The sequence below is a fragment of the Bubalus bubalis genome, chromosome 23 (genome assembly GCF_019923935.1).
Source record: "Bubalus bubalis isolate 160015118507 breed Murrah chromosome 23, NDDB_SH_1, whole genome shotgun sequence".
Lineage (NCBI taxonomy): Eukaryota > Metazoa > Chordata > Mammalia > Artiodactyla > Bovidae > Bubalus > Bubalus bubalis.
In genome coordinates, this window is record NC_059179.1 from 4,487,609 (window position 1) to 4,501,976 (window position 14,368).

General features: G+C 35.0%; 1 protein-coding gene across 1 annotated transcript in view; it reads left to right on the plus strand.

Moving 5' to 3' along the window:
* PCDH15 (protocadherin related 15) overlaps positions 1-14,368 on the plus strand; it is a 1,798,632-nt gene that overhangs the window by 341,580 nt on the left and 1,442,684 nt on the right. Inside the window, exon 2 of the mRNA XM_045164127.1 lies at positions 13,394-13,469. The gene's annotated coding sequence lies outside the window, so the exon portion shown is untranslated. The remainder of the gene's footprint in view (positions 1-13,393; positions 13,470-14,368) is intronic.

Genomic DNA, 14,368 nt, shown 5'->3' on the forward strand with positions numbered 1-14,368 from the left:
TGAGCTTCAAAACTTATGCTTTTTAAACTAAATTTCATTCAACCTGTCCTTAAATGGTTCAACATGAAATGCAGTATAAAATTTTTTATAATGCCCCATATACATTTATAACACACAATAACATTTAGATTCATGTAGGGTGTCCCTGGTGGCTCGTGGGTAAGAATCCATCTGCAATGCAGGAGACCTGGATTTGATCCTTGGGTTAGGAAGATCCCCTCAAGGAGGGCATGGCAACCAACTCCAGTGTTCTTGCCTGCAGAATCCCGATAGACAGAGGAGCCTGGTGGGCTGCAGTCCATGGGGTCGCAAAGTGTCAAACATGACTGAGCAGCTAAGCGCAGCACACACAGCGCGCTTAAATTTTAGCCTGCTACCTTAAATGGTTCTAAAATTTTAAAAATATTTGTATTCTCAGATAATTATTATCAATAAACTTAGTCCTTGAATACTGACACATATAAAAGGTTAATGATTAAGTTCCTGTTAAGCAGGATTTATATACAGACAAATGCATTAGTCTGATATAATTATGATTCAAGGTGCCAATTTTGCCCTAACACATAACTAAGATGTATAATACAGTAACACCATGAATAGAAAAGAATCAATTAGTATGTTTTAATAAAAGCCTGTAAATAAAACACAGTTTAAATGGAACTCAGTAAATTACTTCGGAAAACCCATTTGTTTAATGATCATAAGCTAGAATCTGATTAACCCAGTATGTCAACTATTAATATTTTATATACACAAAATTAATGTAACTAGAATAGAAATAGAATAACTAGAATAGAAAATGAATAACTAGAATAGAAACATGTTATATATGTTAAGAAACATTAACACATGAAATATCAAGAAAACATGAAATATATGTTATAATTTTTGTTTTCTGTCTTGTTTTTATAAATACATTTTTAGAAGCTGTGTCTTATCAGGTTTCTGTTTCAAAGACTATAGCTGTGAAGACACTAGGGTGTAGAATTCTTTTTGAAACCATTTCTTCAAAATGATTTAAAATTTTCAGTATTAAAAATAAAAGCAAACAGTTATTTAAATGTACTTACCAAAATTCAATGAATCATAAAGCATAGCATTTGAGACTGTTTTACATGGTTTTACCTTGTCTTATTCAGGTTGCCTGAACTGGTTGTTGCTCAAATGTCTATCATCCTCACATACTTTAGGCTTCAGTTTAAATATCACTTCACCAGATCACTCTGCCTTGTCATACTGTCTGAAGTAAGTGCCATTTCCCAGAGTTGTTATCTTAGGCTCTGACACAATCTCTTAAAAGTCAATTTCCTTGCAAGTTTATAAATAGTTTTTTCTCACTGTGTTTCCCCTTTCCTAGAATGTAACTACTTGAGAATAGTTACACAATAATGTTTCATTGTAACAATGAACAGAAACATTAAAGTAACAGAAAGTTTCCCATGGGCTAACATAAATTTAGAAAAGAATAATTGCTATATGAATTGTTGTTGTTCAGTCACTAAGTCTTGTCTGACTTTTTGTGACACCCCAAGAGCTGCAACACCTCAGGCTCCTCTCTCCTCCACTATCTCCTAGAGTTTGCTCAAATTCATGTCAATTTGCTCAAAATGAGTCAGTGATGTTACCTAACCATCTCACCCTCTGCTGCTCCCTTCTCCTTTTGCCTTCAATCTTTCCCAGCATCAGGCTCTTTTCCAGTGCGCCAGTTCTTCACATCAGATGGCCAAATTATTGGAGCTTTAGCTTCAACATCAGTCCTTCCAAAAAATATTCAGGGTTGATTTCTTTCTAATATGAATGTTTACCAAAAAACAAACAAAAAAGTTAAGTACCCGGAAAGGGTGGAGAAGGGCATTATATCAATACTATAAGACAGGGTGAGAAAAACTTGAATAATTCCCCATGTGTTTATGATGTAGTCTTATTCATCCATGGGGTTTTTGGTATTTTTGGGAAATGAAGCCTTGAACTGAAAAATTAGTTGTACATTTTTTTTTCAGCATGGCATTTGATTTACTTTCAACATGCTTTACTATGAAACTAATTTTATAAATGTGTACCCACATTTACAGTCTACTGTTTTATGGTTTATTTGTGTTTTTGTTATTTTTGTTGTCATATTAGAAAAACATCTTCACATCCCATGCATGACAGATAAATCTTACCAAGTTATTGCAGTCTATTAATTTCTGTGGGTGCAAACTCAGAACAATGCTTGGTTCACAGCAGGTACTTATAAATCGCTGCTGAATGGGCGAACAAGTAAGTGCAGGATTGAATGCAATCGTCTCCTACTGTCATCCCCTTTTATAACGAACTTGTGCTAATAGCTTAATTTCCTGGATTAATACTAACCTATCTCCTATTGGAAACCATCAACTTAACATCTATCTCAAAGTTACAGTATCCATGCTCTTGGGGCATTGCAGATAGGCCTTTCACAATCTGTCCCCCAAATTTTCTACAACTTGTACAGCTGAAGAGAAACCACATTATTTGTAAGGCTCATATTTCCCTGCTTTGGGTATTTATTAATCTTGATTCCCTCTTTTTTCACTTTTTACTTCTCTTGTGACTTTTATCAACTGCCAGAGCCCTATCCAACATCTCAGTGTTCTTTGAAGATGTCTCAGGACTTCTTCCTGTCTTTTCCCCTCCCTGATTCTCTTCAGTGGTTGACAAAGTTCTGATAATTTATTGTAGTCTGCCTTAAATTATAATTATTAATACATGTGGGCAGCCTACTGATTATAAAAGGGGATGACAGTAAAATTTCCAAGAACAGGGATTTGCATCTCTGATTCTTTGTGTCTTCCACACAACTTACCTGAGATTTAGATATTTGAAAGATTTTTACTGGCAGTATTTAATTTGAATTGTTAGTACCTTTCACATCTATGTACCAAGCTGAAAGTACTCTGTAAAAATTAAAATAAAAAATATCAATTTTATAGTAGATTTAATGTCATTGTAGTTAAGAGCAGTTACACAGTAATATTCCATTAGTAAAGATTTGAGAATAAAATTCTACTTTTCAAACAAAGATCAATATATGTATCTGTAAAATTAGATGTTAAGGTTTCCATGATGAGTTTGCAAACTATATGGCAAAGTGTGAAATAAAATTTTGAATGTAATAATTCATACTTTTGGACCCATTAACACTTTATATCAGAATCAATTTCAGGTGGATTAGACAATTTGGTTTAAATTTTGTAATTTAAAAATAAATAAAAGTTAACATCAGATGTCTGCACTAAATATATTTTCAGTTTAAAGGAATAAAAATATATGCAAGTATTTTCAGTGTATAATGATTTAATAACTATGTCAAATAGTATAAGATGTAAGTGTATGGGGAGGCAAATTTTTGCATCTGTCCTCTTAGGGTTTTTCTCCTGCACAAATTTCATATGCCTTTATAGAAGGCTGAACAAAGAGAAACATATGTGAAAAAGTAACAAAGCCATTTTGTTATTTCGTCACTCAGTCATGTCTGATGCTTTTGTGAGCCCATTGACTATAGCCTGCCAGGCTCCTCTGACTATGTCACTACCTAGCCAAGTATACTAGAGTAGGTTGCCATTTTCTTCTGCAGGGGATCTTCTTGACCCAGAGATAGAATCCTCATTCTGCGTTGCAGGTGGATTCTTACCCTGAGCCACCTAAACCATGTTGAGAGGCTAAAGGAAGATAAAAATTTGTTTTTTAAATTATAAACTTTACTTTTTTCTGGATTATTTGGTAGCTTTTAATTTTTTTATTTTATATTATAGTTGATATACAATGTTATGTTAGTTTTGGGTGTAACAGCAAATTGATTCAGTTATACATATACATATATCCATTCATTTTTTAGATTATTTTCCCATGTAGATTACTACAGGATGTTGAATAGAGTTCCCTATGCTATATAGTAGGTCCTTGTTATCTATATTATATATAGTAGTTTGTCTGTGATAATCCCAAACTCATAATTTAGAGAATAAGAATTATTTTAACAATGTCACCTTATAGAGTATTCCCTTGGTTTCAGCTTGTTTCCTGTTGATATTAATAATAAGAATATTATGTTTCTCCTGGAACAGGGAGAGTATTTTTTCACATGTAAATTTCATCTCCTGCTTTTTAGAAAAAGAAGAAAGGTTAGAGTGTTCTTTGTATATTTGTAGTTTTTCTGTGTGTGTGACTTTAGCTCAAAAGTGGCATATTTTGAGCCATTCTGCAACCTCCAAAGGCATGCTATGAGCTGAGAAAGCAAATTTACAAAAAATACAACCAATACAATATTGTTAACATGTAAAGCATTATAGATCAGATAAAAGTTGGGATCTTCCCAACCCAGGATCAAACACCAGTCTCTTGTATTGCAGGCACATTGTTTAATGTTAAGATAACCATAAAGGATGGTTATCATAATCCTTTAAGAAAGATATTCATATATACAGTCACATCCTTACATACACATCCTTCACCCACATCCTTACATACACATAGACATACACATTGTTATTCAGTTGCCAAGTGGTGTCCGACTCTTTGTGATCCTGTGGACTGCAGCACTCATGGATAGAAAACAATAAGAATAACAAGCTTATTAGAACCTTCAACTACTTACCTGTTTCAAAAATACAAGTTTAAAAATGTCACGTGAGTTTTTAAAAAGATAAAACGAAGCATAATAAAATTTTTAAAAGTTTATGGAATTTAGAAAGATGGTAACGATAACCCTGTAAGCGAGACAGCAAAAGAGACACAGATGTATAGAACAGTCTTTTAGACTCTGTGGGAGAGGGAGAGGGTGGGATGATTAGGGAGAATGACATTGAAACATGTATAATATCATATATGAAATGAATCACCAGTCCAGGTTCGATGCATGATACTGGATGCTTGGGGCTGGTGCACTGGGACGACCCAGAGGGATGGTATGGGGAGAGAGGACGGAGTGGGGTTCAGGATGGGGAACACGTGTATATCTGTGGCGGATTCATTTTGATGGATGGCAAAACCAATACAATATTGTAAAGTAATTAACCTCCAATTTAAATAAATAAATTTATATTAAAATAAAAATAAATAAAAATTAAATAATAATAATAATAAGTTTATTTGATCATTTGTTGATTCACACAGGGCAAGACCAAACTGGAAATTCTTAGGAATATTCCATTAACGGGAGTTTGAAGAGAGAATTTTATGGAGAAAAGATGTATTCAAAGTAAGGACTTTATTGATTAGCTATAGCTTAAAGCTTCATTGGCTGTTTGTGATTGGTTATCCTTGGGTTTGATTTTATAACCTCAAGGCATTCACAGAAGTAGATTTTGTTTTGCTTATAGGCAGCCTCAGAGTCAGAGCAGTATCAATCTCAGTCTAACAGCCTCTTATTTAATTAGTTTAATGATTTTTACCTATGAATTTAGCTATGCTTTTCTATGAGACTAGCTAAATCTCAGAAAGTTGGAGAACAATGGATGGCATTGTTAGTCATTAGGATAATATATATCCTAATATACTAAAATATATCCTAAGGTGGAAGGGTTAGTCACTCAGTTGTGTACAACTCTTTGTGACCCCATGGACTGTAGCCCACCTGTCTCTACTGTCCATGAAGTTCTCCAGGCAAGCATACTGGAATGGGTTGCCATTCCTTTCTCCAGGGGATCTTCCCAACCCAGGGATCAATGCCAGTCTTCTAACCATAAAGGATGGTTATCATAATCCTTAGGAAAGATATTCATATGCAGTCTCCTTCACCCACACCCTTACATACACATAGATGTACACATTGTTGTTTAGTTGCCAAGTGGTGTCCAGCTCTTTGTGACCCTGTGGACTGCAGCACACCAGGCTTCCCTGACCATCACCATTTCCTGGAGTTTACCCGAGTTTATGTCCATTGAATCAGTGATGCCATCCAACCATGTCATCCTCTGTTGCCCCCTTCTCCTCTGCCCTCAGTCTTCCTCAGCACCAGGGTCTTTTCCAATGAGTTGGCTGTCTGCATCAGAAAGAAAATATGCTTGATGATGTATATGACACCTAAAGAAGTAGAGAGTCACATTCATGTAGTCAAACATATTTTCTTTTTAACAGAGAAGCAAAGTTGATTCCAATTTTGTCATATTACCCCCATAATATACTAAGGTTTTACTTGGTCTTTGCCAATTTAAATGCAGAGATTCGTTGGACCACTGGAGGTAAAGAAAAACCTTAAAAAAGTATGTAGGGATTCTACAGTATTTTTTAATTGCCAATTACAAAGCATAATCTGTTATCTACAGGAATTCTTACATTTCCTCAGAATTTGTTAAATGTAATTATATGGCTGTTTTTGTGAGAAAGTATGTAATGGAATCTGAGTGATCTCTGAAATATGCCTCAGCTGACTTTCACTTAAGTTTGCATAAGATAAATCATTTTTGTAGATCTTTGTGTTTAAAAGGATTTTAGAACTTGTGAAGCAGTTTCTATCTTGCAGAAAACAATACTTTTTTTCTAATAAAAGCTCTCTCTAATGCAAAGACAATCCAAAAGAAAAATGTCTAATAGTACACATGTTTAAATCATGCCTTTATTTTAATATACATAAACTCCATCTCTCCTTTTTTGCACCTTTAAATTTTTGTTATGTTCTAACAATACCATAAATATTCTATAAAATGTAATTTAAAAAATGATGTGTTCTATGTGAGCTTTCTCAGTAGGAAAAAGTAATGCTGAGATGTGCACTCTTGAACTATGCCAAAAATAATTTCATGGAGTTATTGTAGCATGCTGAGTATTAGAAGGCCTTTTAGATTTCAAACTGGTATTGTAATGATTTATAATATCCAAATACCCTGAAGTGGCCATTCATTGAGCATCTTGTTATGCAAAATAGTCACTAACCTTTCTGCAAAGTCATATATTAATCACCTTGATGACAAACAAAGCCCTGTTCACTTAACAGCTTTTTCTAGAATTTTATGCTTATCTTTGACTAAGTTAAAACTATTAAAAAATAAAAGACCATTCCTTAATTTAAACATGTTTTTTGCTTTATCTTGAAAAAAATAAAAATCATAATATTTTGATTAGATGTTTATGTAGGTTTAAAAATGACCTTGATAAATATAGTGACTAAGAATTTTTTTTCATAAAAAAATGTATTTTCTTTTGATCTATTCAACTTCTGTATGATATAGTAGTGTTTTTGTTTGAAATATAAATTTATTCTTCTGATTAACAATAGCTATTACATATTTCTTTGTTGTTTTTTAGTCTCTAAGTTGTGTCTGACTCTTTGTGGAGTCAGAGTGGACTGTAGCCCATTAGGCTCCTCTCTCCTAGAAAACAGTACTGGAGTGGGTTGCCATTCCCTTCCCCAGGGGATCTTCTCTGACTCAGGGATTGAACCCCAGTCTCCCACACTGAAGGCAGATTCTGTATCACTGAGCCACCAGGGAAGTCTGGTGGTTTATATTTCTTATATTTCTTATATCACTGAAACTACAATTTTTAAGGGCTTTTAAGAAAAATGAATACAATATAAAACTTTTTATTTTATTTTATTTTTTTTGAGAATCTCTAGGTTATTAAGCAGGTAAATGGTCATGAAATCTATTTCATAACAACCAGCAGGAATATTTGTTATGTTCTCTAAAAGGTTTGAAGTGAAATATTCAAAATAGTTTTCCAATTTAAATGGATTTATCACTTGAATTCAAGGAGGTATTTTCTATTACTGAAAGAGTCTTACTTTAACTTCTTTCTGGTTAAATCCACTTCAGATGTGACAATTTTGTGACACAGATCACCACTACTCAGCCATCCCACATCCTGAACACAGCATCCTTTCCCAGATCAGTAATCAAATCCTCATTCACATAAATGTTCACTATCAAATGACTGCTATTAATTCTAGAGTTGAAGCCAGTGTCCACTTCTCATTTAAAACTACATGGTCTTGAATCACAGATCTGTAAAACATGTTAGAAATGGTCAGGTACCATATACTGACTTTATAAATCAATAAATGAGAGCATAGTTTGATAGGGAACTTTGTCAAATGCCAAACAGTAAAGTGGGCTTCCACTGTATGATTCTGCTTTACTATATCATGACTTAAAATATGAAGGGATTTTATGAAACTGGATGGAGTAGTTGTGATGATTATAAAAAAATGAAATAATAGCAATGCATACTTTTGTATTTTTATCAATTTTAACTTCTTTAGTGTTTATATTGGATTCAGAATTCAAAGTATCACTCTATTGTGAATGGAGTTTTCAGAGATTGAAATTCCATTCTTGAAACATAACAGTCTTTTACCTTAATAAATATCAAACAGCTTTCTTATTCAGGTATTGTCAAGGTAGAGTGGTTGCTTAATTAGATCACACCATAAATGTGTCTATGGTTGTGCATTTATTTAATGGCACTGTTTAGGAGCTGAAATGCGGTTAAACTATTTCATTGATTGAATACTACATTACTACATCACAGACATTACAGAGGCCAATCATGAATAAGACTTTAAAAAGGAAACAATTTTCATAGTTAGTAATTCTAGTATTAGTTTGAGTTCATTAGATAACATGTTTCCAAAGAGCTGTGTGGAGTTGTGTGTGGTAAATAGAGTCTCTGCTTATGTTACTTATTCTTGCTAATATTGAGGCAGTCCAGAATAGGAAGAAAGGCTTGGGTTTACTCTTGATACTACATAGACCTCTAAGCCTTTTATCCTTATCCATCAGAGGGCAGACAGAATGAAAACCACAATCACAGAAAGATAATACAAACTGATCACATGGACCACAGCCTTGTCAACCCCAATGAAACTATGAGCCATGCTGTGTAGGGCCACCTGAGATGGATGGGTCATGGTGGAGAGTTCTGACAAAATGTGGTCTACTGAAGAAGGGAATGACAACCACTTCAGGATTCTTGCCTTGAGAACCCCATGAACAGTATGGAAAGGCAAAAAGATAGCACACTGAAAGATGAACTCCCCAGGTCGGTAGCTATTCAGTATGCTACTGGAAACTCAATGGAAAAGACCCTAATGCTGGGAAAAAGATTGAAGGCAGGAGGAGAAGGGGGCAACAAAGGTTGAGATGTTTAGATGGCATCACCGACTCGACGGACAAGAGTTTGAGTAAGCTCAGGGAGTTGGTGATGGACAGGCAAGCTTGGAGTGCTGCAGTCCATGGGGTTGCAAAGAGTCAGACATGACTGAGTGACTGAACTGAACTGAACTGAACACACACTTCTAGAGGAGGTATTATCAAAGTATCAATCTAGGAAATTAGGTTTTAATTTTTTTTATAGTCATGATAAATGAAATACCTCAGTAGCTGCTACTAACCTTACATGTCACCTTTTTATACCTCTTAATTTTAGTAAATGTAGAAATTATTGTTTGAAAAACTGCACTCTGGATATAAGCTCTGATTTATAACTTCTCAAAACTAGGACTGATGATATAAGTATTAAATGGAAATTTTAAGTAATTATTTCACCTTTGAAAGCATAATGATAACATATAGGCACAATCAAACAAAATTGAATTTTTTATATATATTTATATTTGCTAAAATGGTTCAAATTTTCCGTTTCATTCAACTGTTGTCTCCATGTTGTCTCCATTTAAGGCATTCAATACCTTAAATATTAATTTTCAAACCTTCTTCACTTTCTTTTATACTTTATAATGTATAATCACTACTCAGAAACCCCTGAGCAACCCCACTGTATTGCCAAATAGACCCAAAGTACAGTGAAATGTGATTTATTTAGATTGGGATTAATTGAGGGTTTAACGCTATTCAGAAGTGAATAGCAACTTCCTAGGGAAAACCTGAGTCATTTTTCATGTATGGCATTGTACTCAGAGCCTACATACATTAAGGAAATCACTATAATATTTGTCCTTTTAGTACAGTCATTGTTGATTAAAAAAGATAAAGTGGCATATCCTTTTTAGAGCTTTTATTAAAGTCTGTTAAGAAATTATCTATGTCAGGAGTTTCCAAAATACATTCCATGAGGCCATGCTGCTGCTGCTGCTGCTGCTAAGTCACTTCAGTCATGTCCAACTCTGTGTGACCCCATGGACGGCAGCCCATCAGGCTCCCCTGTCCCTGGGATTGTCCAGGCAAGAACACTGGAGTGGGTTGCCATTTCCTTCTCCAATGCATGAACGTGAAAAGTGAAAGTGAAGTCGCTCAGTCGTGTCCAACTCTTAGCGACCCCACGGACTGGAGCCTACCAGGCTCCTCCATCCATGGGATTTTCCAGGCAAGAGAACTGGAGTGGGGTGCCATTACCTTCTCCGCCATGAGGCCATAGAGCTATACAAAAATATCACAGATACTTCCAAGGGACCAAAGTGGGCTTGGCAGGTGCAGGTATAAATTTTGAAGACCCTAAGAAACCCCATCTATAATCTGACTACAAAGATTCAACTGATATGTTTTATATATTGGTGTTAAGCTTATATTTCATTGTGAAAACATAGATTAACATACTGCAATGGGAAAGACTAGATATCTCTTCAAGAAATCAGAGATACCTAAGAAACATTTCATGCAAAGATGGGCTCGATAAAGGACAGAAATGGTATGGACCTAACAGAAGCAGAAGATATTAAGAAGAGGTGGCAAGAATACACAGAAGAACTGTACAAAAAAGATCTTCATGACCCAGATAATTATGATGGTGAGATCACTGACCTACAGTCAGACATTCTGGAATGTGAAATCAAGTGGACCTTGGAAAGCATCACTACGAACAAAGCTAGTGGAGGTGATGGAATTTCAGTTGAGCTATTTCAAATCCTGACAGCTGATGCTGTGAAAGTGCTGCACTCAATATGCCAGCAAATTTGGAAAACTCAGCAGTGGCCACAGGACTGGAAAAGGTCAGTTTTCGTTCCAATTCCAAAGAAAGGCAATGCCAAAGAATGCTCAAACTACCGCACAATTGCATTCATCTCACACGCTAGTAAAGTAATGTTCAAAATTCTCCAAGCCAGACTTCAGCAATACGTGAACCGTGAACTTTCGGGTGGTCAAGCCAGTTTTAGACAAGGCAGAGGAACCAGAGATCAAATTGCCAACATCCGCTGGATCATGGAAAAAGCAAGAGAGTTCCAGAAAAACATCTATTTCTGCTTTATTGACTATGCCAAAGCCTTTGACTGTGTGGATCACAATAAACTGTGGAAAATTCTGAAAGAGATGGGAATACCAGACCACCTGATCTGCCTCTTCAGAAATCTGTATGCAGGTCAGGAAGCAACAGTTAGAACTGGACATGGAACAACAAACTGGTTCCAATAGGGAAAGGAATACATCAAGGCTGTATATTGTCACCCTGTTTATTTAACTTATATGCAGAGTACATCATGATAAATGCTGGACTGGAAGAAACACAAGCTGGAATCAAGATTGCCAAGAGAAATATCAATAACCTCAGATATGCAGATGACACCACCCTTATGGCAGAAAATGAAGAGGAACTAAAAAGCCTCTTGATGAAAGTGAAAGAGGAGAGTGAAAAAGTTGGCTTAAAGCTCAACATTCAGAAAACGAAGATCATGGCATCCGGTCCCTTCACTTCATGGGAAATAGATGGCGAAACAGTGGAAACAGTGTCAAACTTTATTTTGGGGGCTCCAAAATCACTGCAGATGGTGACTGCAGCCATGAAATTAAAAGACACTTACTCCTTGGAAGGAAAGTTATGACCAACCTAGACAGCATATTCAAAAGCAGAGACATTACTCTGCCAACAGAGGTTCGTCTAGTCAAGGCTATGGTTTTCCTGTGGTCATGTATGGATATGAGAGTTGGACTGTGAAGAAGGCTGAGTGCTGAAGAATTGATGCTTTTGAACTGTGGTGTTGAGAGTCCCTTGGACTGCAAGGAGATCCAACCAGTCCATTCTGAAGGAGATCAGCCCTGGGTGTTCTTTGGAAGGACTGATGCTAAAGCTGAAACTCCAGTACTTTGGCCACCTCATGTGAAGAGTTGACTCATTGGAAAAGACTGTGATGCTGGGAGGGATTGGGGGCAGGAGGAGAAGGGGATGATAGAGGATGAGATGGCTGGATGGCATCACTGACTCGCTGGGCGTGAGTCTCAGTGAACTCCGGGAATTGGTGATGGACAGCGAGGCCTGGCGTGCTGCGATTCATGGGGTCACAAAGAGTCGGACACGACTGAGCGACTGATCTGATCTGATCTAATTTTTAAAAAATTGAAATTATCTTAATTTTTTTTCCTTAAAGTTATTTATTCCCTAGTTCCTAAAGAAGTATAATATTCACTTTTATGCATTCTTAATTTTTACTTTATATAGAAATCTTAATATGTTCATGTAAACACAATATTTTAAAAATTTCAATTGTATGCTCTCAATTTTTATAAAAAATTATCTCCTTTTGCATGTTATTTACCTTCTGCTATTTAATGTAGCTTATTTTAGAAGTACTATTTTAAAATGTAATTTTTATGTATTTATCTCTACTTATTCAGTAGTTCACAAGCAAAGTTTAGTTTTGAGAAACAAATCATTATTTTTGTGCTTTATAAATTAAGAGCATTTTTCAACCTCATATCTAACTTCAGAATTTCAAGGGAACATGTTCAGGTGTTTCAAACAAACTATAGCTGTTTCTATTTATGTGTGTCTGTATTTCCTGCTATATATATATATATATATATATATACACACACACACACACACACACACACACACACACTCAATGCAGTGCTAACAGAACTGCAAGAACTGTGAATAATTAATACAAAGTCTTCAATTTTGAGGAAGATTAAAATTTAGTAGCAGTAATGACAGTAGCTAAAATGTCTTAGAACTTTTCATTACATTAACAAAATCATCCATTTCATCTTTCATAAAGCATAGGTACAAAATTTGTGAACCTAAAGGAAATAACAGTATTCTATAACATTCTTAAAACTAAAATTGCTATACTCAAAAATAATCTTCAATCTATATAGTTGTTCTTAATTTTCCTGCATCTATTTACCATACTATAAAAACCATATTTTTAGTGTCACTAAAGGAGAATTTATACTGGGCTTCCTTGTTAGGACTCTGGTTACATGGCATAAAATTTGCAGATGAGAGTGAAATTTTGTTTTTCAAGTAAAGAACATTTATGGAGCTTCTGTGTTGGTATGCATTCTGAGAGTTAAGTTTTCAATCAGAAGTGTGACGCTTCCAAAACTTAAGTTATGACTGCACAATGTACTTATCAGAATTTGCATTAATTCATTGTAAGCCTAAGTATAATCTATAAGAAAATGAATTGCTCCTATGTTCTGTATCTGAATAAAGTCTTTGCTTTGATGTGTCACTGATCAATAACTCTATCCTATAGGAAAATGGAAGCATTATTCACTAGACACAGTTGAAGTTGCCAGGATCACTGAATGAGAGAAAGACAAGACACAAGGGTGAGTAATGTTTATGTTTTTTCTTAAAATTTCATATTTTCCTTCTCTTTTGGAGAAGAACAATACATAGCAGCTATATTTTAAGTTCATTATCTATATACAGAGTTTAACTTTTAGGCATTATCTGATTCATCAAAGCCAGAAAGAGAGAAACAAGTTAATAGAGTTTATAAAACTCTTTCCCCAGAGGAAGTGAAAAACCAGTATTTTTCTTTTAATTTGTTTAAAACAAGCAAGCATTCAGCCAGTTTAGATTTTTTTTTTCTTCATTGATTGTCTCATTCTCTTGGAGGACATACTGGCAGTACGGTAGTAGACACATTGAATCCATCATCATGTGTCAAAGGGCCATCAGATCGATGGCTCTTTTTGAACTTTGCTGTTTCAGAAAACCATAGCTGAGTATTATAGGCAGAAGTTTGACATTTTCAGGATGAAAATCAATTTTCTTTTATGTATTTTTGAAGTGAAGCTTGTGCTTTGATTGTAGAAGAAATGGCTTTTGAGAGTTTAGAGTAACAAAATAGGAATTAAGATGAAATTTGGCTAATAATAGCTTCAGTGAAAGCAAGGAGAAGTATATTTTGTGGTCTAATAATATTTTAAATCTGTGGAAATAGAACCAGAGATAGAAACTTATGGAAATAGGTAAAGAAATAGACAATTTCTTTCAAATTGAGATAGCAGTGGATGAAACTTACATTTAAAGACCTTACTGGATGCTTGGGGCTGGTGCACTGGGACGACCCAGAGGGATGGTATGGGGAGGGAGGAGGGAGGAGGGTTCAGGATGGGGAACACATGTATACCTGTGGCGGATTCATTTTGATATTTGACAAAACTAATACAATTATGTAAAGTTTAAAAATAAAATTAAATTAAAAAAAAGTAGAATGTGA